The sequence below is a fragment of the Pseudorca crassidens genome, chromosome 6 (genome assembly GCF_039906515.1).
Source record: "Pseudorca crassidens isolate mPseCra1 chromosome 6, mPseCra1.hap1, whole genome shotgun sequence".
Taxonomy (NCBI): domain Eukaryota; kingdom Metazoa; phylum Chordata; class Mammalia; order Artiodactyla; family Delphinidae; genus Pseudorca; species Pseudorca crassidens.
Genome location: NC_090301.1, coordinates 25,874,560 through 25,900,745, shown reverse-complemented (window position 1 = coordinate 25,900,745; position 26,186 = coordinate 25,874,560).

Below are 26,186 nucleotides of genomic sequence, written 5' to 3'. Positions count from 1 at the left end.
TCTCTTCCTTCTTGTTTTTCCCTCGTATTCATCTAAGAAGGACGAATCTGAATGATAGATAAGTCTAGGAACTAATTGCACTAGCACACAAAAATCAGCTGAATTGTTGAGAACCTCTAGAGAGACACAAGGGGTTAGCCCCGTGTTACATGCCCACCATCCATCTTGGGGAGGTACAAGATATCCCGAGCCTGAAGGGAGGCTGAAATCATGACAAAGGTGTCGATGGGACTGGGGAGGTGTTCCTATACAAGTACCATTTCCAGAAACCGAAGACAGAGTTAATTTACTGTTCCCTTTCTGTTTCCATCAACAATGGTCCGGGGAGCTGACATTAGTATAATTAGAACTATATCCTATAGCATCATAATAAGGGGGAGGGGCAGCATAACAGAGCCAACATGATTTTGTAGCCTCCGGGTTTGTAGCATTAAGGACCGTAAAGGCTGCCTGCACCAAAGAAAGCATCCTATCCTGAGGAGTCCCAGGCTTAACTGTGGGTTCTTTGGATCCAGAGGTTTCATTAGTCTCATTCTTTGTTGACGTAGTTGAAGGGGCCGGGGGAAGCAAAGGGGGGCCAAGTACGGGATTTGGGCCTATTGATATAGGAGCAGGAGTCTCAATCTTTAGCTTAAGGGTCATTAATATTCCCAAATCATATCCATTCTTGTAAAATCTAATGCCCCATGAGTGGCCATTTACCCATTTTTTATCTCTTTTTCCAGGATTACTAAAGGAAATTTTGAGGGGGTGGCACCATCCTGAACATTCGGGGGCGACGGGTTGGGGACCCCTATAAGAAGTATGAGTGTAGTTGGCTGTTACTGTAATAAAATCCCAAGTTGAGGTGGGTCTCCAATAAGTATCTCCTGTGGCTTCACATCCCCAGTTTTGGCAATATAAATTTTCAGTTCCCCCACATTTATAATTCAGGGATCGGGGGCGATGGAACCCGGGGCATACATAGAAGGAGAGGGTTCTGAGCCAACTTCTTCGGACCTGGTTTTTACAACCCTCTCCGGAGTAATCAGCTTTAGTTAGAAGTTGGGACGGAGCATTATGCTGATCATAATAACTCTCTAGATCCCAATAGGGAGCTCCTATGGCCAGTTTACAGACATCAGGAAAAAGGTCTGGCCACCAGGTCCAGGGAGGGGCAGTATGGCTAATGGACCAGGTTATATCTCCAGTTTGAGAAATTACCTGCCAAGTTAGACGTTGGGGCAGGTGAGGGCTAAAATCACTTACAGTCAGTAAAGGCAGTAAAACCAAAATTATAAGTCTTAGGTTCGTAGAAGCTTGAGTTTGAGCGGGTTGTCGGTTCTTTGGGCCTGCCATCCTGATGATGCCGCCGCTGGTGCAGCTTTCACGTGTGAAGCATGGATCCAGGCAGCGATGCCGTCCACTTTTATGGCCGTTGGGGTGGTTAGGAGGACGGTGTATGGTCCTTTCCACCGAGGTTCCAACGTCTGGGTTCGATGCCAACGGACGTATACGGAGTCTCCGACTTGGAAAGGATGAGTTTCTCCCGGTGTTCCCGGTTGGTAGGCCTCGGCGAGTTGGGACCATATCTCCTTTTGGACCAGTTGGAGTCCCAATAGCCTAGCATACAAGTCAGTGTTATTTTGACACTCTGGTTTTATTTCTTCTCCTAAGGTGAGAAGGGGAGGTGGGGCCCCGTATAGCACCTCAAAAGGAGTAAGATGGTACCGGGAAGGTGTATTCCTAACCCGGAACAGGGCTAAAGGAAGGAGCACCGTCCAATCTGTACCGCCAGTCTCCAAGGAAAATTTGGTTAGGGTCTCTTTTAGAGTTCTATTCATTCTTTCTACCTGACCTGAACTCTGGGGTCTATATGCACAATGTAATTTCCAATCAGTCCCCAAATATCTGGCCACATCCTGACTTACCTGGGCGACGAAGGCTGGACCATTATCAGACCCTATTACCTTTGGTGCTCCAAATCGAGGAAAAATTTCTTCTAAAATCTTCTTGGCTACTACAGCAGCTGTTTCTTTCTTTTTTGGGAAAGCCTCTATCCATCCTGAAAAAGTGTCTACAAAAACTAAAAGGTATTTATTACCGTACCTTCCAGGATGCACTTCGGTAAAGTCCACCTCCCAGTAAGTTCCTGGGCGGTCCCCCCTGAGTCTCTTTCCAGTTTCAAGTTTCCCTTTGTGAGCATTTACCTGTTGACATGGGACGCATTCCTGCACAATTTGTTCAGCTAATTTTGTCATTCCAGGGGTTTCGTACCCGGCTTTTTGTAACAAGGCTACCATCTTTTTAGTCCCCAAATGTGTCCATCTGTGCATCTGTTGTAACATGGATTCTGCTTGCTGAGGGGACAAAGTTCCTTTTGTTGTGGCCGGGATGATTTCTTCATCGCGGCCTGGTTTTTCAGGAACTTTATCTGACAGTCCTAGAATGACTTCTCCCGATGCTATTTCTCGGGCCACTTGGTCAGCCATATTATTTCCCCTAATTATTGGGGTATTTCCTTTTTGATGTCCAGGGCAGTGGATGATACTGACGTTAGTAGGAAGCATGAGTGCAGTCAACAAAGCCATGATTTCGTCTTTGTTTTTAATTTCTTTGCCACCTGAAGTTAGTAGCCCTCTCTGTTGGTAAATGGCACCGTGGATATGAGCGGTAGCAAACGCATATCTACTGTCTGTGTAGATGTTTACTTTTTTATTCTCTGCCATCTCTAATGCCCTCGTCAGGGCAATTAATTCAGCTCGTTGGGCTAAAGTCCCTTGTGGTAGCGCCGCTGCCCATATGACTTGTTTTCCGTCTACCACGGCTGCCCCAGTTCGACGCTTACCTTCCTCCAGGAAACTGCTCCCATCCGTGAACCAGGTGAAATCAGCATCAGGGAGGGGCAGGTCCATCAGATCTGGCCTACTGCCGTGTGCTGCGGCCAGTACTTCCTGACAATCATGTATGATGGTGGAGCCTTCCAAGTCAGGATCAGGTAGCAAGGTGGCTGGATTGAGTCCTGTGGCTGGAGCAAACTTGATGCGATCTGAGTTTAGCAACAGGGTTTGGTAATGGGTCATCCTGGCATTAGTTAGCCACCTATCCGGTGGTTGACGGACTACATTTTCCAGGGCATGAGGAGCTGTTATCATTAGATTTTGTCCTAAAGTTAGTTTGTCAGCATCTTTGACTAGAACGGCCACTGCAGCGATTATCTTTAAACAGGTGGGCCATCCTGATGCCACAGGGTCCAATTTTTTTGACAAATAAGCAACTGGGTGATTCCAGGGACCCAATTTCTGAGTCAATACTCCTTTTGCAATGCCCTTATTTTCGGCCACATATAAATGAAAAGGTTTGGTTACATCTGGCAGTCCTAGGGCTGGAGCTGAAAGTAAAGCTCGTTTGATTTGGTCAAAAGCCCGTTGTTCCTTATCGCCCCAAACGAAAGGAGTGCTGTTTTTGGTTAGAGGGTACAATGGGGCCGCCAGCTCAGCAAACCCTGGAATCCATAGTCTACAGAATCCGGCCGTCCCCAAAAATTCTCTAACCTGCCTGGCGTTTTTGGGAGCCGGAATTTGGGCCACCATATCCTTTCTGCTCTCCGTGAGCCATCTTTGCCCCCCTTTTAATAGATACCCCAGGTAACTGACCTGTTGTTGGCATATTTGTGCTTTCTTGGCTGAGGCTCTATATCCCAGGGTTCCAAGTTCCGTTAACAGTTTTTCAGTACCCTTGATACAATCTTCTTGGGTCTCAGCAGCTAATAAAATATCATCAACGTATTGGAGTAATGTTACCTGGGGATTTGATTCTCTATATAATGCCAAATCCTGATGGAGGGCTTCATCAAAGATGGTCGGGGAGTTCTTAAATCCCTGAGGTAGCCGTGTCCATGTCAGCTGACCAGACATTCCCGATGTTGGATCTTTCCATTCGAAGGCAAAGTAGGGTTGGCTCAGGGGAGAGAGTCTTAAACAGAAAAAAGCATCTTTAAGGTCCAAAACAGTATACCACGTATGTTGAGGTGGAAGAGTGCTCAGGAGGTTGTAAGGGTTTGGAACTGTGGGGTGGAGGTCTGCCACCCGTTTGTTTACCTCTCGTAGATCCTGCACCGGCCGATAATCATTAGTTCCTGGTTTCTTTACCGGCAGGAGAGGGGTGTTCCATGCTGATTGACATCTTATTAAGATGCCCAAGTCTAGTAGCCTCTGTATATGGGGACGGATACCGTCTTCTTTCACGGGCTGCCTGCTCTTTCTGCTTTCTTCACCTCTACCGAAAAATTATGGGCTCTGGCCCGCACTTCGGTCCAATGGCTTAGGGTAAGGGAAAGAGGAGTCGTCACAGTTTGTCCCATTGTCATCCGTCAGAGAAGAAGAATAGACCACAATACAGAAACAGTTAAAACTCCATGAAACACATATACGCATGGGCCACCGCGAGCTCGCTTCAAAACCGAAACCTCTTCAGATGGCAGTTATCACCAAGGGAACTGCCGAAACCGAGTGAAGGGGAGACAGAGTTTGCCTCTCCTTCCAGATGAGCCACCAGGGCGTCCCCTAGGGCTCATGGACGCCGGCTATTAGCACGTCTGCCTAGCCAGAGGTCCGATACAGATTCCATAATAAGCCGATTCTTACGGCTTTCCTCTGATAATGGCCCACAAAGAACAAGGGACAAACAGACAATCAAGCTCGAGCTTACCTGGTACCTCCAACTCCCGATGTTCTTGTGGTCCGGGGCGAGTGGAATCCCGGACGAGCCCCCAAATGTTAGACCTGCGCGGTCTCCTAGGAGTTTCGACTCGCCCAGGAAACAACAAGAGTCGGAAGTCGATGCAAAACGCAAGAGGTTTATTGAAGGCCGGTGCACCGGGGTTCCTTGGTCCTCACGCAGGAGGTCGAAGAAGGAACCCTTTTGGGCGCGAATATGTCAGTTTTATAGGTTCCCACTTCCCCGTATGTAAATTATAGATTTGGTTGTGTTCTCCTGCTGATTGGTCCCGGCTTAGGCTCGGACCAGAGAGGGAACTTGTCCCCAGCTGCCTGATTGGTCTTTGACAGACACCTATTTTGTTTATCTCCCTCCATCTCCCCAGCTGCCTGATTGGTCTTTGACAGACACCTATTTTGTTTATCTCCCTCCATCTCCCCAGCTGCCTGATTGGTCTTTGACAGACACCTTTTTTACATTTTGTTTATCTCCCTCCATCTCGGAAGGGGGCCGGACCTCCTGGAAATTCACCCATTGTCTAAGAAGCCCCTATTGTCTGGAGAGTTCTTAATCATTAGCTGGAACAATGTCCCTCGAGTCCCACAGGTCCTCAACTCATTCAGTTATCTAGTTTAAAACTCATTCTGGCTAGGAAGAACTGCATATTTAAATTCTTAATAAGAGAATGGCTTCTCATTCCCTCAATATTTATATAGCCATTTGTCCTATATTAACTGATGTGACTAAAAACACTGGGCTGGACAAGTATGGAGGATGAAGGAAGGGAAGAATGGATGACTTTCCACCTCGTCATCAAAATAAAGTTGAATCATCAATTCAGTTTTGCAACCATTATGACTGAGAATGTGGAAGACCCCAAGTGAGCCTGAGGGAGCCTCCTGGTTAAATTGTGGTGGGAGCATGGAAATATTTCCCTGCTCCAGGCACTGCCTCTTGACAAATCTCATTATATCACAATCATATTCTTACTTTCAATGTATCATGCTACTTCCATTCTTTCTTAAGCATATCGCATAGCTTATCTATTGGTTCTATTTATTTTCTGCCCACGTAAACCTCTTCCACCTATACACTCCCTCCCCACATACATCAGATTGGGACACATTTGAAGTTACATTCATTATTAATACCAGTTTAAAGGAGAAACAAATCTCTTTTTTGTAATGCCTCCTAAGTAGTCCTCTTTATTGTATTGTACAACCTATTCAAAATTCTGGGCTACACTGAAAATTCAGTGTATGTAATCTCTGATTATGACTGGCTCCAATAACTAATTGTTTCAAATATGTTTCAGCAAAGTAATTTAATTAGAATTTGAATTAATGCTTATTTGAAGCCAACATTCAGATTTTATTTCTGAAAATAGTGCCATCCTTTATGATGAAGGAAAATACATAATGAATGACTGTTGTGATGTTTCAAAATGAATTTGGTATTTTAAGACATTCAGGAGGTAGGGAGTAGATAGCGATGAAAGAAGAGAGATGGAAAGAACAGCAAGTCTTTGTAGCATTGTGAGGTTGGCTGATGTAGCATTGTGAGGTTGGCTGATACATTTGGGGAGCTCACTGTGTTACCCTAGTTTATTGGGAAATTCTTTTCTTTATCACTCAGGCTCACAGGAACATGTAGCAGAATTTAATCTTTCTTTGGTGACATTCTGCATTCTGACTCAAAAGGACTTCTTTAAATGCTAATGTGTCTTCCTTACAACTGTTTCCTAGAGCAAATTCCCTGAGTGGAATTCAGGTTGCTTCCTTAGTAAAAGATGATTTCTTGATCTTCATTCAGAGAAGTCTTATTTCTAGCAGGAGTCTCAGGTGAGGCTCTCAGTTTACTTTTCAGTTTACTTTTATCTCCTCACTTAGAAACAAATCAGACGATAGGATTTTTTTTTTCCCAGTCATTTTATCATTGATGTGAGAAAGAGCTCTAATGCTGCTTAGAATTTAATTACTCTCTAGAATATATGTATAGAAAATAATGGCTTTTGCAAAGCTAAACAGCTTCTTTGTCAGTTTTAGTTCCAGCTTTGTTACTTAAAAATATGCCTGTTGATGCTTGGAAGTCTGTCTTTGGGTATCGTTTGCAGCTAGCTTTTCCTACGTTTCTAAAATTGCTGAGCTCCAGTATAGTGATTCTTACTCCCTTCAGGCTTTTGAGTTGAAAATGATAAAGTCAGTAAAATATGGCTGACAAAAATGGACATGGTTTGGGTGCCAGTTGTATACAAGAGAATCTTCTAATCACAAGAGTTCTTTTATTTGTTGATTGAGATAACACGATTTTTTAATGAAGGAAAGAAAATCAATGTTTCCATAGAAATAATTTCTCTTGGGACTTCTTGACATGGTTGTGACATGCAGAAATGATGGATGCCCATCCTGAAATATTTCAGTGACCAGACCTTTTCTTTTCAATTAGACACTGTATTTTTTGTTTTGTTTTGTTTTGGTAAATCAAGTGCTGGGTTGCAAGTCAGGATTTCTGGGATCTGTTCTTCATCTCACTGCAAGTTTATGCATCTGTCACTTTATTGCATTCAATTTAACACTTTCTGGTACCCTTTATTATTTTTAGATCTAATTAGGCAAGACTTTTACCCACCCAACAATCTTGAAAGCTCACTGAGGGTGCATGAGGTCTCATAATGCATTAATACATCAGGAAAGATCTCTCCAGATCTGAGCCTGGAGAAGATACTTGATAAAAATTATTGAATGAATGAATGAATCAGAATAAAAATGAATGAAAGAAAAATAACAAATGAACTATTTTATTAACTTGATGTCTCTGTGTAAAGATATCTACCATATGTAATCTCATATGGAATGGTAGATACAAATAAAGTGACTACAAATTCTTTGCTGCTTTCCTACTTTTGAAACTATGATAATGTGATGAAACTCATCTTACTGATTGGCTTGACTACTAGGATTCCTAAGTGATATTCCTGAACTTCTCAGGCTGAGTCATTAGAAGGTTTGCATATACCGCCTGGATCTCCCAGAACACTCTCTATTGGAGCCCAGTCACCATGTCATGAGAAGCCCAAATCCCATGGAGATACATGGGCTGGTTGTCTTTGGAAGCCCCAGCTGAACCCTCAGCTTTAAAAAAGAAAAAGAAAACAAACCAGCATCAATTGTGGTCATGTGTATCAGGATGGATTCAATCAAAAGAGACAAACCATACAATTATCTGAACAGGGAAAGTTTAATATAAAGAGTTAGTAACTATAACAAATTGGAGTAATAAGGGATGGACTTATAGTACAAAACAAAGAAAATACAAAGAATATAGGACTACAACAGTTACAACACATGATACAGTAGCAGATGTATTATATAATGTGATATGTAATAATCGTTGCCACTAGGGTTGGGATGGTGTGCCCAAAATAGAGCTGGCTTCCCCTTCCCCAGCCCTGTCCCTGGCCTGGGCTGAGATACAGACCTCATTAGAGAAGGCACACAGTTGAATAACAGAGAATTTCTGGAAATTGCCAGAAGTCTGTCCTCTAGGGAATCAGGGAAAAGTGATCACAGGGAGATGTCCTGCTGAAAATACTTCTACTATAAAATCACCCAAGATGTGTGCTGGATGAAGCTGATTCTGCTGGGTGCTGCGGACCTCCATGCACTGCAGGAGCCCAGTAAATAAGCACACAGAACCTGGAAGCAAAATCCTTTCCTCCTTCAATGTCTCTCCAGTGACTTCTGCTGACTAAGCTGTCATTCCACCTGGCATACAAAAAATATGTATATATTTAAAGGACCCAGATCCAATTTCACAGAGCAGACAAAAAGGGAGAATTTGGAACTGAGTCAATAAATTGGTACATCATGAGAGTGTCTTGGACAAGCTGCCCAGTCCAGACTTCAGTCACCTCCAGATCTGGCTATGTGAGAGTTACTGCATCAGAAGCCAAACATGAGAACCACCTGAGTCAACACCAAGAACTATGAGAGATAATAATCAACTGTCACTGTAACCCACTATATTATGGGGTGGGTTTATTACACAGCAATAGATAACTGGAACATATCTTATCAAGGTGTCCTGATAACTTGTTTTAGCTTTCCTTTGCTTTAGCTTTCCACCTTGAGACAACTTATAGAATTTTGAAATTCTGCTTTTTCAAGTCCTCAGCTGTGGTTTAGAGATTTACCTTTCATTAATGAGAACAACAGCCTGGAAAACATAAATCTGCTTGCACTATAGAACTGAACCATAATGTCTCAACATTGTAATTTGAAGATCTTTTGGATGACATGTTGAGAGAATGCTTTGTGGACAGAATTCCTCATGAAGTGGCCCAGTAATATATCTCATGAAGCACCTTTATTATTTATAATGGATTGGAAAAGGCTCTACTTAGTGTACCAATATCACTGCATATTACAAAAATTAAAGTAGCAGCAATTAATAAAGTTGTATCTCTATATCATATGTAAGGAAGTCTTGCCAAGGGGGATAAGCTAATACAGGAAGAGTACCCTCTACACTGACTATACATTAATAGCAACATACTGACAAAAGCTCAAATGAGTCACATGTTTGCCCTGACTATAGATTCAAGGACATATGATGACTCACTCAGAATAACTACTGTGACATAGTATGTGGGAAAACATATTCGAACTCCAGAATATAGATCTGATCAGCACTGAAGATTACTCCTGGGCTTCCCTGGTGGTGCAGTGGTTGAGAGTCCGCCTGCCGATGCAGGGGACACGGGTTCGTGCCCCGGTCCGGGAAGATCCCACATGCCGCGGAGCGGCTGGGCCCGTGAGCCATGGCCACTGGACCTGCACGTCCGGAGCCTGTGCTCCACAATGGGGCAGGCCACGGCAGTGAGAGGCCCATGTACCGCAAAAAAAAAAAAAAAAAAAGATTACTCCTGGGAGACTACAAAGCAACAGAATCATTGGAGTACTTATTTCTCTAGAAGTGTTTGACTTTTTCTACCACAATGTTTGGAAATATCACCAGGGCCAGAGAGTACAGACAGTAATAAGTTTTCTCTGGTCACCATAATCAGCAAATTTAGTGGCCGGCATTTTGCTTGCTTCCACTGGTTTTCAAATTGTGAATACATAGAGTCCACAGTTTCCACAGGGTGGGAAGTTGTGAGGGGAAGATCCTTAGCCATCAGACTGCAAATTCAGATTTTTTATATCTTATGATTGGGATATTCTCATCTTCCCACCTTCCCTCATCTGTGGTCTGACCCGCTTCTGCACCCATTTCTCCTGCATAACAGAGGAGCCTGATTTCTCCAGTTGTGTTGTGGGAGTGGGGAGGGGTTATCAGTAATAACTCCAGTTCAGCAAATGGAAACTAGAACAATTCCTGGGAAATCAAGATATATGAGCATCCTACTTAGTCACTTACTAATTGACTTTACTTCTCCAGATATCGTCCCACTTTCCTGCAACATTAATCCCTACCCCTTCTCACTCTATACTATTCCTATCATCATCAATGCATGTCTGATACATTTCCTTGTTTAAAAAAAAAAAAACAGAAACAAAAAAACATGCCCCTTCAGCCCCTCCAGTACAATGTCATTTCTAGACTCTTTTTTAAAATCTCTCTCTCTCTCTCTCACACACACACACAATTTCCACTTCTTTATTTCTAATTTTCTCTTACCCTACTTTAATACTGACTTCCAAAACCATATCTCAACTAACATTACTGTTGAGATAACTGGCATACGAATCCAAAGGATGCTTTTCTGATATCACCTTGCTAGATTTTCAGCAATGATCCACACAGATGACTATTTCCTCCTTGAAACACTTCTCTCTGCTTTAGGAATAACATGCTCTCTTATTTTTCCTTTCCTGCCACCTTGCTTTTTCTTCAGTTTTCTCTACTTGACTATTCAGGATAAAGTTCCTCTAAGCTTTGTCCTCAGCTGCTTTTTCTTTTCCTACTACACTTCTGGCTAGGTGATCTCATTCATTTCTATGACTTTCAAAATCACTTATAGGCTGCTGACTCACAGATTTATATTTCTTATCCAGACTTTTTTCTGAGCTCTAAATTTATATCTCTAACTTGCCTATTTGAATGTCAGAGGAAATTCCAAATTTGCACACTGAAAACAAGACACATCCATTTCATTCACACTCTACCCAATCTAATTATCCCCACCGTTTCCATATTCAAATAAATGTCACCATTGCCACCCATTACTAATGTTAGAAATTTGTAAATAATTCTTAACCTTTCCCTTTCCTGGCCCTTCATATTTCATTTACTTATACCAGCTGTGCCTTCAAAACATATATGTCCAATTTTTCCATGTCTCCACTGCTACCACTTGAGTCCAAACCATTATCTATTGTTTGGTCCACGAGAATAGTTTCTTAATAACTATTTCCTCCTTTACGCTTGCCTCCCCCTATCCATTTTCTACACTCAAACTATATGTTTTAAAAATATTTATGGGAGGTTGTGTTATGCTACTGCTTAAAACTCTTTAATGGTTTCCCATTGCCCTTAGAATAAGATTTAATTTATGACCATGATCTTCAAGGCTCTGAGTGATCTGTCCCCTGCCTAAACTTCCCTTCTCTTCTTGCCACTCTGCCCCTTGCAACATTTCACTCTCCAGTCTCTTCTCTTAGTTCCTAGGCTGTTCCATACCCTTCACCAACTCAAGGTATCCAATTACCTAAAGGGTCATTCTACCTGGAGGGGTATTCCTCAGGCCTTTCTCATATGAAGGATTGAAAACCATCTAAATAACCATCAGAACAATTAAGTACATCGTAGCCAATTCACACTATTAACCAGTATTCAGCAGTTATAAGGATAAGGTAGGATTTTATATATTTTATGGAAAAATCTCTGATCATATTATTGAGTGTAAAAAGTAGGTTGTTTACAACTTCCTGTGAATCTGTAATTATTTCAAAATAAGTTAAGAAATAAGTTGCAGAAAACATAAAATATGTATAAAATACATTAAAATATAAAAACGTATTAAAAACAAAATGCGTATGTCTTAATGTACATTTTTAAAAGCAAGAAAACAGAATGAAAAATTTCACACCAAGCTGCTAACAGAACTTTCTACCTTAGTGGCAGTGGGCTGTATAATTCAAGGGAGGCTTGCACTTTTTACACTATATACATTTGCTATTATTATTTTTTTATTTTTTGCGGTACTCGGGCCTCTCACTGTTGTGGCCTCTCCCGTTGCGGAGCACAGGCTCTGGACACGCAGGCTCAGCGGCCATGGCTCATGGGCCCAGCCGCTCCGCGGCATGTGGGACCTTCCCAGACCGAGGCACGAACCCGTGTCGCCTGCATCGGCAGGCAGACTCTCAACCACTGCGCCACCAGGGAAGCCCAAGATAAGCATTTTAATTTAATAACAAAGTTAAACCTAGCACCCTTATAATAAAATAAATACTGTATGTAATAAGGAATTTTTTTAATGGGAGAAAACTCCAGTTCACCAACAGTGCAAATGAATAGCAGCATTTTCAAAGTTGAAATTAAATTGTGTAAACACACACCCACCTGCCACAGTGAACACGCACTTCTGTTGCGCCCTCCCCACCCAGGGCAGAAAAGAGCTCCTGCTGAGTCTCTTTCAGATTCCGAATCAGAAAAGCTGCCCTGACTTCTAGGCCAAGGGCTGGGAAGACAAGTGCAGGACAAGGAGATCAACATGTTTGAATGGGACCAATTCTTCTTCAGATGAGCCAAGTGCTAACACTTCCAGCCACCCCCAGTGCCTCCCAGCCCAAGGGTGCCCGTGGTCACAGGCCTAGCTGGTGTGACACTGACTTCAGTGCGGGCATCTGAGTGCAGAGCTCCTTGAAGAGGAGGAGTGGCAGTCTGTGTTCCCCACAGCTGACACTGCTTTGCAAACGGAGCATCTAGGCCAACTCAGGATAAAAACATTTGTGATTCTTAACCCGTTGTGACCAAATGGATCTTAAGTAGGGAATGTCTACATGTTGTCTTACTCTTCTTAATATTTTCAAGCATTAATGATTATTCCTTTCCAGTGTGGCTTTTACATCACTCACAAAGTCATGTTTTATTTCTCGTGAACACTCCATCTTTACACTGAACCTTGGAGCTTCAGGTCTTACTTTCAACAGGTACAGCCAGATATAAAAAGAACACTGAGAAGCAGGCTCAAGTGGCCAAACACTTGCATTGCAGTGTTAGGATAAGGTAATGGCTAGATGTCTTTTCTAAATCGTTCAGCATTTACCAACTGTCCAGACCAAAGATCACTTCCAAGTAGTAAAGTTCTGATTCCAACTTCTCCACTGACCCACGTGCAACACGACTTATTCTGTTCCCAAATGCTCGTGGGAGGGCTGGCTTGCTTGGCCGTCACCGGCACCAAACGGGCTTGTAGACGCAAAATGCCGTAAGGATCACGGTCACCAGCAGGATGCTGAAAATGGTTCCCATCAACACCAGGTTCTGCCCACGCAGCACCGCGTACTGTCGGCTCTGCTCCGGCGGCTCCACGGGGTGCGGGGCCTCCACCCGTCCCAGCAAGAGGCTGCACAGTCTGAGGCAAAGCCACCGCCACCCTGGACGCAGCATCTCCCCAGCCCGGCGGTGGAGAGCTACCCGCCTAGTTATTTATATCAAAGCTATTTCTGTATATTTAATTTTCTGAAGTCAAATAATGTATTACATTTTATCTGTAAAAAATATTGGACTTTTTTGTAACTCTGTAAATACTAGGAAGAGAGGCTTTTCACAATAGAATACCAAGTTCCTACAATAGGTAATTTTAAAGTTTCATGCATGAGTGAGTGGGAGTCATAATTTTATCTATCACAAGATTATCGTCACTAATTGCTTGTTTCTTCATGGACTGAGCATTTTCCTCTTGAACAGAACTACTGAGAGAGAGCAGTGCTTGAACTTGGCATCTTTGTGTATACAGTAGATCTTTAGCCAAGAGTACAGATCAGAATAAGCTAGATTATGGGACAGTAACAAACTATCATGACATATCAGTAACAAGCATAACAAAGTTGTATTCTCACTCAAGTCAGCAGAGGGACTGCACCCATCAAACCCCTCAGGGATCCAGGGTAATGGAAGATCCACCATCTTGAACTTTGTCAGAGGGATAGAAGTCTTTAGAGAGTACCGTATTAATAATTATGTGTGCTAACAAGGAAGTAAAATATGCTTTTTTTCCTAACTCATTGACCAGAACTTGTCACATGGGGGTTGCCTTGCTTACTCCTAATCACAAAGGGACAGGGAAATGCAATCCTAACATGAAGTGGAATGGTGAGAAGCCAGAAATAGTGAGTGAACAGCAGTAATGACTGCCTCGGTTTTCATGACCAAGTGCTCAGAAGAGCAGAAAGATGTATTTCTTTTCCATGTGTGCTCTCTTTCCTTCTGTACCCTGAAGCAAAGAGCAGACACTGACAGCTGGTGGGAGAAGAGGCATATGAGGAGAGGACTGTCTGTTGCTTGCCTAAGGGTTTATTTAATCATGCCAGCATTGAGGCACACAGATGATACACCAGAATGAATATGATACAAGAACACTTTTCGTCATTCCTTTAATATCGGTTATCACAGGCTTCATCTCCATTGCACTTTTCCTCATTCATATTTACAACACAGCCTCCATCTTGTTTGGTGATTATCAAATATTATAGGATGCTAAGGAAAATGACAGAATTACTATATGCGAGGGAATGGTTTTACCTTTATCCACTAAATATGCCTTTTCCCCTGCCTAGTCCAAGGGAAAAGTACCTAAGAAACAGTGTTACGATGACAAATGTCTACCAACCAGATTTCCAAATAAAGAAACCCTGATTTGTTGAGTTTGCCCATATCTGTGCTGTAAATCCTCCCACTGCAACTGATTTTAACCTACCACCATACTGTCACCGAACGTGAGCTGCGAATGGAGGCTCACAATTAATGCGCTTTGGCCAGCTCATAAGAGTCAGGTCCAGCACTGCACTGCATATGTTAAAATTCCTTGATGTAAATTTTAATCAACAAACATATGTTGGATGTCTTCTGTTTTGAAAAGACCTGGGAAACAGGGTTCACAAGAAATGCACATGTGGTTTTTACTATTAGGACCTTTGTTGGAGGAGGTCATTGAGAGTGTTGACCCTCCAGTTAGATTCAGGAGTTCTGAGGCTTCTTACCTCCTCCCATCCTTGGAATGTATGTTCCATTCACTGTTCCCATGGTCATAGCCTTTTTTAAGGACAGAGCTTTGATAGAACAATGTGCTGTTGAGATCATATGAGTAGTATATGTGACTGAACCTAGCTAAGGTCTCTATATAAACTTCTAAGATTCTGGTGGAAAGGTGCAGATATCTACTCAGTGTTGAGGCTGCCCAAGGCAAACCTCATGTGTAAGTTCCCTTGCTTATTAGAGCTGCCACCTCCCAATCTGGAATTGTCTGCCTCTTTATTTGGTCTCCTCTTGCCCTCAATGCAGGGGGCCAGTTTGTGCACAAACACACTTATGTGTTTATCAAACATGCAAAACAATTTGTAAGGAGAATACGTATATAGGGCTAAACAATTGTGAATTTAAAGGATTTGTGGCAAATCAAGGAAGCTTACATGAAGAGGCTACTTTGAATCCAGTCTTAAAAGCAGTGGAGTAGATTCATAAGGGGGATGTTGCTATTCATATTAAACATGGCAAAGGGAGGGGAAATATAAAATTATTTTTAGGGATAAAAGGAAAAAGAATTGAGAACTAGCTATTCATAAAGTACTTAACAGTGAGTGCTATCTAATAATAACAATAATAGTAAGTAAATGAGACATATCCACTGTAGTGCAGACATTAAACTAAAGAAGAATAAAGATGTGTACTGTCAGAATTGGGAACCCAGTATGGGAGACACTTTTAAGTTCTAATCTAAGAAGTTTAAATGAATAATAAAAATATCACTGTAGGCTTTTCAAGGGAAAGATGCTATGTAAAAATAATATCTAAATGTGACTATACTACTTTGATATTTTATCTAGGATAATTTATTTGAAGGTTGATTTAGGAAACTCCCTATAAAACATGTCCATATATTTAACTGCTTTGGGGTATATATTTATTATATTGCCCTCTCTTCTTTACATAATCACCTACAAATTTAAGGTACAAAACTATTTATCTCAATAGATAATCTGGTTCCAATCAATAATTTCAGGGAGGAACAACACCAAAAATCTTTATTCATTGAACGGCATCTTTGTTTCTCTTGTCTTCTTCCCTTCACTGCCAAGGAGCTCAGAGCTAAATTTAGTGTTTAACCATAGTGATCATTTAGTTCAGAATTTCTGATATCATTGTCTCTGCATATTTATATGAATTTGATCTTCTTTTTACTTACATAAGAACTATCTTCATTACATATATATATATGTTTTTATTTAAAATCTTTAAGGAAAATAATCAAATTATAGAGTGAATCTTTACCTCCCCCCACACACACACATGCTGCTAGAAAATAGGGACATTTTATAAGTCATTCACTCTTTTATGCCCCCATCAGCTCCAAAATTGGTTAAGGTCTCCAAATTAGTTAAGGAACATTAACGTTCAGGTCTATTCTTAAGCATTATAAGATTCAAAGGCAAGGAAAATATTCTTTTATTCCATCTATACCTCTTCAGCTTGTTTTACCTGATACCTGAAATTTATTTAATGGGAAACAACACATGCTTAAAATCATATTTTAAAATGATAGTCAATTTCTTCAAGATAATCAGATGCAAGAGTATTATATTTTTTAATCAAGATAAAATGTGCCTTAATTTCCACCGATGATGATTAGTGGGAAGTCCAGTATCATTCATTTGGCATACCTCTTCTTGCTTTCTTGGGGAAATAAAGAAACACAGGGCTTACATAGTTCAAGAATGTGAGCAGGTCTTCTGGTCTTCAGGTATTAAGCAACTTCTTTAGACTCCTTCACTTGGTTCAGACTTGCACATTCCATTTGAAAACAGGTATTTTCCTGACTGCACCAGCCAGCTCCATGCTAACCTCAAGAGAGATTTTCAGTTCTAGAAGCCCCAGCAGTTAGCATGCTATCTCCATACACTTATTTCCATGCCCACATCTTCTTCAGAGATTCAGAATTGAATCACACTCCAATCCCTGCCACTGACTCTCAGTCTCCTGGATCCAATCACATTCTCCCAAACCAACAACTTTTCTTCTCCAGGGTAATCAGATTAATAATTCGATAGGTTTAACCTTTCAAAGCAAAGGTTTTCAGTGTTGGTGGTATGGAGGTATGAGGGGAAGTATTATCCCACAGCCAGCTAGAATACATATTCCATTAGGCAGCTTTTATTTTCCCTGTTTTGTCCAGTATTGTGTCTCCAGCACCAAGGACAGCTCTTGATTAATATCCAAAGGAAGGGAGGGAGGAAGGAAGAGAAAGACTGAAGGAAGAAAGGAAGTATGGGCAAAACTCAAAAAACACAAAGGGCAGCATTTTTAAGTATTTATAACAAGGTACAAATTTAATAACTCAGTAGATAATCTGGTTACAATCAAAATTGAAAAGATCTTCAAAGGTTAGTAGTACAGTAGTTCTCAAGCATGAGAGAAACACTCACCCAGGGGCACATTTGAAAATGGTTATTGCCTTTTTTGGATGGAACAATGACTGGAGGATACTACTGGCATTTGATGCCCCAGGGAATAAAGATACACAACATGTCACAATGCGTGGGATAGTCCTGAACAACAAAGGCTTGTCCTTCCAAAAATCTGATAGCATTCCCCTTGAGAAATACTTGAATAATCCCATCCCAATTTTATACTTAAATCCTTTCTACAGTAACACTGTCAAGTGGTCTTCTATCTTATACACCTAGGCATAAACACTTCTCCTGTTGGAGACCATGCTTGACCAAAACCAAGCTTGTTACTTCCTTTGAGAGTTCTGATTATTAGAATGAGGTACAAGCATGGAGTAGAAAGTGTAGAGTCAAATGGACCTGTGTTTAAAAAGCTCCACCATCTTTCTTTTCCACTTAGATTATCAAGTCACTCAAAGATAGCTATTAATTTCTATCTAAATCTTCTTTATTCCTTACTAAGCAATCCATTCTTTCTATTTTTAATCATTTTATTCTATTCTGATCATTCTGCTTTTGTCTTTTCTTAAAACTCTCTAGTTTATCTAAATTGCACTTAAAGTGTAGGGCTCTGAATTAACCCAAATATTCCAGGCAAAGCTGGAATCATATATTCCAGATCATTCTATATCACCTGGATAATTATAGGTATTTGAGTTCTTTTAATACATCTTGTAATCACTTTATCAATTTTTGCAGCCCTCCTTTATTCTTTACTCATAGATGTCCTATTGCTAAGCCATATCTCCACAATTCTATGCTTGTAGATTTTGGTTTCTGGACCCAGTTTTATTCTTGTAATTCTCATTTTATTGGATTTCTTTCATTAGTCCAGTCTGTAATAATTTTCTCTCATTCAGTCTATTTTCAAGCTATTTCAACATTATTTCATCTCTGAATTTGATGTATATACCTTCAGTCTTTTCAATGAAAAGCCAGATAATTTTTATTATGGCAGTGCCCAGTCAGAGCCATATGAAAAGCCATAGGACTCTTTCAACAGACAAACAATTACTATTTCATCCAAGCATTTCTCTAATGAATTTTCCCTTCAAAGACTCATATTAGTCCATCTTGGCTACAAAGATACTATATACTTTATCAAGTATTCAGCAGGGTTCCCAATATACCTTTCCCACCATATTTCTCCAGGTCTAACAATTTAACTGTTTTAAAAAAGAGTAGACATTTTGCATTTATTTTTGTGTATAGTGTTAGGTAGTGTTCTAATTTCATTCTTTTACATGTAGCTGTCCAGTGTTCCCAGCAGCACTTATTGAAGAGACTTTCTTTTCTCCATTGTATATTCTTACCTCCTTTGTCGTAGATTAGGTGATCAGAGATATGTGAGTTTATCTCTGGGCTTTCTATCCTTTTCCATTGATCTATATTTCTGTTTTTGTGACAGTACCATACTGTCTTGGTTACTGTGGCTTTGTAGTACAGTCTGAAGTCGGGGAACCTGATTCCTCCAGCTCCACTTTTCTTTCTCAAGATGGCTTTGGCTATTTGGGGTCTTCTGTTTTTCCATACAAATTGTAAAACTTTTTGTTCTAATTCTGTGAAAAATGCCATTGGTAACTTGATTGGGACTGCATTGAATCTATAGATTACGTTGAGTAGTATAGTCATTTTCACAATATTGATTCTTCCAATCCAAGAACATGGTATATCTCTCCATCTGTTTGTGTCATCTTTGATTTCTTTCATCAGTATTTTATAGTTTTCTAAGTACAGGTCTTTTGCCTCCTTCGGTAGGTTTATTCCTAGGTATTTTATTCTTTTTGTTGCAATGGTAAATGAGATTGTTCCCTTAATTCTCTTTCGGATCTTTTGTTGTCAGTGTAAAGGAATGCAAGAGATTTCTGTGCATTAATTTTTGTATCCTGCAACTTTACCAAATTCATTGATTAGCTCTAGTTGTTTTCTGGTGGCATCTTCAGGATTCTCTATGTACAGTATCATGTCATCTGCAAACAGTGACAGTTTTAATTCTTCTTTTCTGATTTGGATTCCTTTTATTTCTTTTTCTTCTCTGATTGCTGTGACTAAAACTTCCAAAACTATATTGAATAATAGTGGTGAGAGTGGGCAAACTTGTCTTGTTCCTGATCTTAGTGGAAATGGTTTCAGTTTTTCACCATTGAGGACGATGTTGGCTGTGGGTTTGTCATATATGGGCTTTATTATGTTGAGGTAAGTTCCCTCTATGCCTACTTTCTGGAGGTTTTTTTTTTATCATAAATGGGTGTTAAATTTTGTCAAAAGCTTTCTCTGCATCTATTGAGATGATCATATGGTTTTTCTCCTTCAATTTCTTAATATGATGTATCACATTGATTGATTTACGTATATTGAAGAATCCTTGCATCCCTGAGGTAAAACCCACTTGATCATGGTGTATGATCCTTTTAGTGTGTTGTTGGATCCTGTTTGCTAGTATTTTGTTGAGGATTTTTCTGTCTATGTTCAGCAGTGATATTTGTCTGTAATTTTCTTTTTTTAGTGGTATCTTTGTCTGGTTTTGGTATCAGGGTGATGGTAACCTCATAGAATGAGTTTGGGAGTGTTCTTCCCTCTGAAATTAGAACACTACCTAACACCATACATAAAAATAAACTCAGAATGTATTAAAGACCTAAATGTAAGACTGGACACCCATAAAACTCTTAGAGGAAAACATAGGAAGAACACTCTCTGACATAAATCACAGCAAGATCTTTTTTGACCCACCTCCTAGAGTAATGAAAATAAAAACAAAAATAAACAAATGGGACCTAATTAAACTTAAAAGCTTTTGAACAGCAAAGGAAACCATAAACAAGATGAAAAGACAACCCATGGAATGGGAGAAAATATTTGCAAATGAAGCAACTGACAAATAATTAATCTCCAAAATATAGAAACAGCTCAGGCAGCTCAATGTCAAAAAAAAAAAAACAAACCCAATCTTAAAATGGGTGGAAGACTTAAATAGACATTTTTCCAAGGAAGACATACAGATGGCCAAGATGTGTAAAGATGTTCAACATCACTAATTATTAGAAAAAATACAAATCAAAACTACAATGAGGTATCACCTCACACTGGTCAGAATGGCCATCACCAAAAAATCTACAAACAATAAATGCTGGAGAGGGTGTGGAGAAAAGCGTACCCTCTTGCACTGTTGGTGGGAATGTAAATTGATACAGCCATTATGGAGAAAAATATGGGGGTTCTTTAAAAAACTAAAAATAGAACTACCATATGACACAGCAATCCCACTACTGAGCATAAACCCTGAGAAAACCATAATTCAAAATGACACATGTACCCCAATGTTCACTGCAGCTCTATTTACAATAGCGAGGACATGGAAGCAACCTAAATGTCCATCAGCAGATGAATGGATAAAGAAGATGTGGTACATATATAGCATGGAATATTACTCAGCCATAAAAAGGAATGAAATTGCATCATTTGTAGAGATGTGGATTGACCTAGAGTCTGTCATACAAAGTGAAGTAAGTCAGAAAGGGAAAAACAAATATCATATATTAACGCATATATGTGGCAACTAGAAAAATGGTACAGATGAACATATTTGCAGGGCTGGAATAGAGATGCAGATGTAGAGAACGGATGAATGCACACGGGCAGGGGGGAAGGGGAGGGTGGGATGAATTGGGATATTAGGATTGACATATATACACCACTATGTGTGAAATCTATAGCTAGTGAGAAGCTGCTGTATTGTACAGGGAGCTCAGCTCGGTGTTCTTTGAAGACCTAGATCAGGGGTCCCAAATCCCCAGGCCATGGACCGGTACCGGTCTGTGGCCCGTTAGGAACCGGGCCGCACAGCAGAAGGTGAGCGGCGGGTGAGAGAGCAAAGCTTCATCTGTATTTACAGCTGCTCCTCATCACTCGCATTACCACCTGAGCTCCGCCTCCTGTCAGATCAGTGGGGGCATTAGATTCTCATAGGAGTGGGAACCCTACTGTGAACTGCATATGTGAGGGATCTAGGTTGCAGCTTCCTTATGAGAATCTAATGCCTGATGAACTGAGGTGGGGCTGAGGTGGTGATGCTAGTGCTGGGGAGCGGCTGCAAATACAGATTATCATTAGCAGAGAGGTTTGACTACACAGAGACCATAGTTAATCAATTGCTTAATCACAAGCTCAGGGCTCCCACTGATTCTCTGTTATGGTGAGCTGTACAATTATTTCATTATATATTACAAAGTAATAATAATAGAAATAAAGTGTATAATAAATGGAATACGCTTGAATCATTTCAAAACCATCCCCCTGCCCCGGTCCGTGGAAAAATTGTATTTCACAAAACTAGTCCCTGGTGCCAGAAAGGTTGGGAACTGTGAACCTAGATGGGTGGGATGGGGATGGTGGGAGGGAGGTCCAAGAGGGAGGTCCAAGAGGGAGGGGATATATGTATATGTATAGCTGATTCACTCCATTGTATGACAGAAACTAACACAACATTGTAAAACAATTATACTCCAATTTTTAAAAAGTAGACATTAATTTGACCTCTGTTGCATTCTGCTAATTACTGATTACTCACATTGCTGTTCACAATAATCCTTTTATTAGGTGAGATAATCTTGCCTAGTATGAAAATCAAGTTCACTAAGTTATAGTTTGTGAAAATGCCTTTTCTGAAATACAAAAGCTGTTTTCTATCTCCAAACCTTTTTATCCTCTCTCAGGATCCTAAATTATCCACTATTATAAAAACTAATTCAGTGATCTTGATTGAAGTTTAGTGGTATCCTAACAACATAAACAGTCTGGACCTAAAAGACAAGCCTGTTTCAGGCAGCCCACTCTTCTTAGGATCCACCCTCTGATCCTAGGCTTCAGGTCTCCTGTTGCAAGGTAGTTTTGAGATTTATATCCTGAAGAGCTTTCTTTTTAACTAAAAATGTAGCAGCTAAATAGTTAACAAAGAGTCCTGCTTTCTCTGGGTCATCTATTATAAAGCAGTGACTAAAATGACAAATTTTGAAATTACAACACTAGGTTTCTGTCAAACTCTACCATTTACCACCATTTTCTAGCTTTGTAATCCTAGGAAATTCACTTACCCTCACTGGAGTTCAGTTTCTCATCTGCAAAATACAGATAATCATGGTTGTAGTAAGTACGCAATATAATCACGAATGTCAAGTCATGACACAGTGGCTGTCACTTAAAACAGTACTACTGTTTTTCATCGACGTTAAATCAAAGATCCCATTTGTTTTATCTCATTCTTGATTATCTCTTACTTTCATCACACAATCAAATATTAATCTTTCAAGTATGTTTGACAGCATTTTAATTAAAGGGAGATGATGGGTTTTGTATACTTCTCTATTTTGATAGTGGAGAAAATGTTAGGATCACAAGTAGGATATAATTAGGGATATTTGGTGGGGGTCCCCCAAAATACAGAAAGGCAGCTGAATAAGCATACAGTAGAAACAAAGTAACATTGTCTACTTTTCAATTTTGGTTACATTTGCTTACTCCTTCATTTGTGGAAGAGCAAGATTCTTTGTGCATTGATGATTATGGTAACAGAAAAGCTAAATGGGTATGAAGTTCATGGAGGAAAAATGACATCAGAAGCCAACATATTAATTTTCAAATCTTGGCAAAGGGCATTCATTATAATGGCAGCAATGAACTGAATATTTTCGACTGGAGAGTAGTAAGTCAAAATGTTCCTAAGTATGGCCTAGCAAATGACCCTCCTATTTCTATTCCAAGAACATGTGAGTAGAATTTTCTGAAACATTTTGACTTTTTGAATAAAGTATGTAAGGGATGCAGAAATGGAAGAGTGGAACAATAAGACAGTATGCAGAAATAGAAGGTCCCCTGAGAACTATTGTGATACAAAGCACACTGATGACTTTAGTTACGGAGATTCAGGACCTAAGTAATAAATAAACTAGACTGTGAAGTCTTATCTAGGTAAAAGGGCTGTTTGTGAATAATCCAAGAGGAGTTTAAACTCTTAATTTTTTTATTTGCAAATGGAAACATTCTGATCTCTCTATAATCTTTCCTCAATATCCATGCCATGGAGGACCATACTAAAAGGAGATCCTTTTCACACTGCTCTAACTAAGCCCTATTATGGATGGAGCTTTCTTAACATTGAATCCTAAAAGATCTATCTGTCTATTTATTTATCTATCTATCTATTGTCAGTCTCTTCCTCTCTCTCAACCTATCCATATATATTGGTGAAAAAAATATGTATATACTTAAATCCCTAGATGATTTTTGTCAGTGTCATATTTGCAGAGAATCTGAGGTTAAGAATAAAGAAACTGATGGAAAATCACTACTGGGATAAATGAGCTATGGATTCTGATTACTTTTATTTAAGAAACAGTAGGGATAATCGTGGTTTTTCAATTGGTATCTTTTGGATGATGAAACTTTAATGGGAAGATAAATAATCTGCATGAATCAAGAAAATGGCCTGAGTGTTAATACTGTTCTTTTTGTCTTTGTCTTTTGTGTAATGAGCCATTTGTAATTTTAAAAAAGCTACCTGGGAGGCCAAATGTAGTAATATCTTGAACCCCTAGGCAGAAAAGCATCATATAATTACATCTTTAAATATTATTACCACAGTTCTGTCCTAAAATTTTTGTTACTTACAGGTAAATCTTTTTGTAGGTGAATACCCCTGGCTACACTGCTTCTTCTCCTTCTGTCTAGAAGTATTTTAAATGAGCTGAATATGGTCTCTCAGTGAAACAGTGTGTCTTCCTTTGGGGAGAAGCTGGATTAGGGGCACTTGACCTTTCTTGAGTTGGGTATGAAGAAATTGACAATAAAGATATTAAAAGAATTCTGTTTTTAAAGCCTTAGATACCTTTGTCCAGTGAGTTTGTTCCAATTAACCTGGTTAAACTCAAGAATCTAAAATGAAGATAATTTCTTGTTGAAATGGATATATTTATCAGAATAGGAGCCAGATGACAGTTGTGGCTTTTAGGAGATAAGGCTGCTTGTTTCTGAAATAAAGTATTCATCATTTCAATAAATATTAACTAAATGTACTCTGTAGTAATTACTGCTGACACAATAGCAAGCAAAACCAGGAGGTTATGGTCTAGTAGTAAAGACAGACTTTAATCATATGTAGTATTAGAATCACTTCAAGGAGAAGGAAAAGTACAGTATTATGAGAGTATACAGCAGGCATCCTGATCTCATTGGAAGAGTGGTGGTTGTCAGGGAAGGCTTTCCTGAAGAATACACATATAAGTCAATATTATCTCACTGTTTTTAACATAAGACATTTTGCCATCTAATTATGTTTCTCTTTGTTCTCAAAATACCTTCTAGAATAGGTTAAATAATAAGTGCTTAGTTATAAGACAATGGCAAGCAAAACCACTTTACACTGGAACTCTTCAATCCCCTCTTTAGCTTGCTGAAGAATTAAATGTCATGGTTGAGAATTACAAAGTATTAATATAATTGGCTCAATGAGAAGCAATTAAACTTTAACTCCTAAAGAATGTCATTGGAATTAGTTAGATTGAGTACTGTCTTATTTTCCCTGTTTTCATGTTGTGAGTCCTAGAAAAACCAGCTTTGATATTATTTTCATCTACTGATTAAAAATGAGGAAGTCAATGAGACAGTGTTTTATAAACAGTTCTATGAAACCATGCCCACATAAAAATAAAACAGAAGTGATCTCGACATTCTTATTAGTAGTTTCAGAATGTAGCCAGAGCCTCTTTATAGAGACAGAGGTCATCCTTCAATGCCTATAAAGTGCCTCTAGAGTAGACTGTATTTCACTCATCCTGGTTGGAAAAGTTTCCATTGCCACTGGTCTGGACTATATTTGTTCTGCAAATAGTGTTGCTCTTTTCTGTTTCTGTCATTCAAAATCTTTTTCATGAGCTCTCTTTTCCATTTTTAAAACACAGGGCAGATGAAGGATGTTATATAAAGTCAAATTCATTTTTCTAATCTCTAATAGCATCTTCATCCTGTAACTGCTATTCTGGGATTTTGTAGCCATAACACAAAGAACAGCAATCAACAGCAGAGTGCAAGATGAGATTAGAATTGCTGTGCCTGATCACCAAACACTGCAGCTTCAGTGGAGCACATGCTTTGCCTTATGACTGTCCATTTGCAGAAACTGCAAATAACCTTTTAATGTCAGTGTGTAATCAGTGACTTAATTTTGCTTCTTTTTCACTCCAGAGTTGAATCAGCATCCCCAAAAGGTCAGTATTCTTGAGTTGAAATAGACCACTTCTGCAAAAACTTAAAATGACAGACCCTCCTCACTCTGTGGGGAAAATTTCAAAATGGTAATGCCAGTTCTGTTGTTTGGGAGTACTTCACATTCATACTGAAATTATAAACAAAGTCCATATTTGCAACTAAAAAATGATAATGAATTAAAAATAATACCTTTCCATCAAAAGTTCCCTAAGTCCTAAAAACTAGTTTTTTCTATTGGCATAAGATATAAAGTGTAAAACTACCCAAATGTTAAACTGCTTATCAATTCCATGCACTTTCCCTAGAGAGGAAGCCAGGATTAAGTGATTTGCACTAGTTCGAAAAACAATGTAGCAGCATGTCAGAGAGTATAATTCAGCACTCTTCATTTGTTTAGTTTGACCAGCATAATCAGTTCTACTACCTAGCTGAATTAGATAAGGTTATCTCTGTTGCATTAAAAATGCTGTAGTCACATACCACTTTGATGGCCTTCCTAAAGTCAAAAATAATCCCATTAGAATGGATTAGGAATATTAAAAGAATTCTTTTGATCTC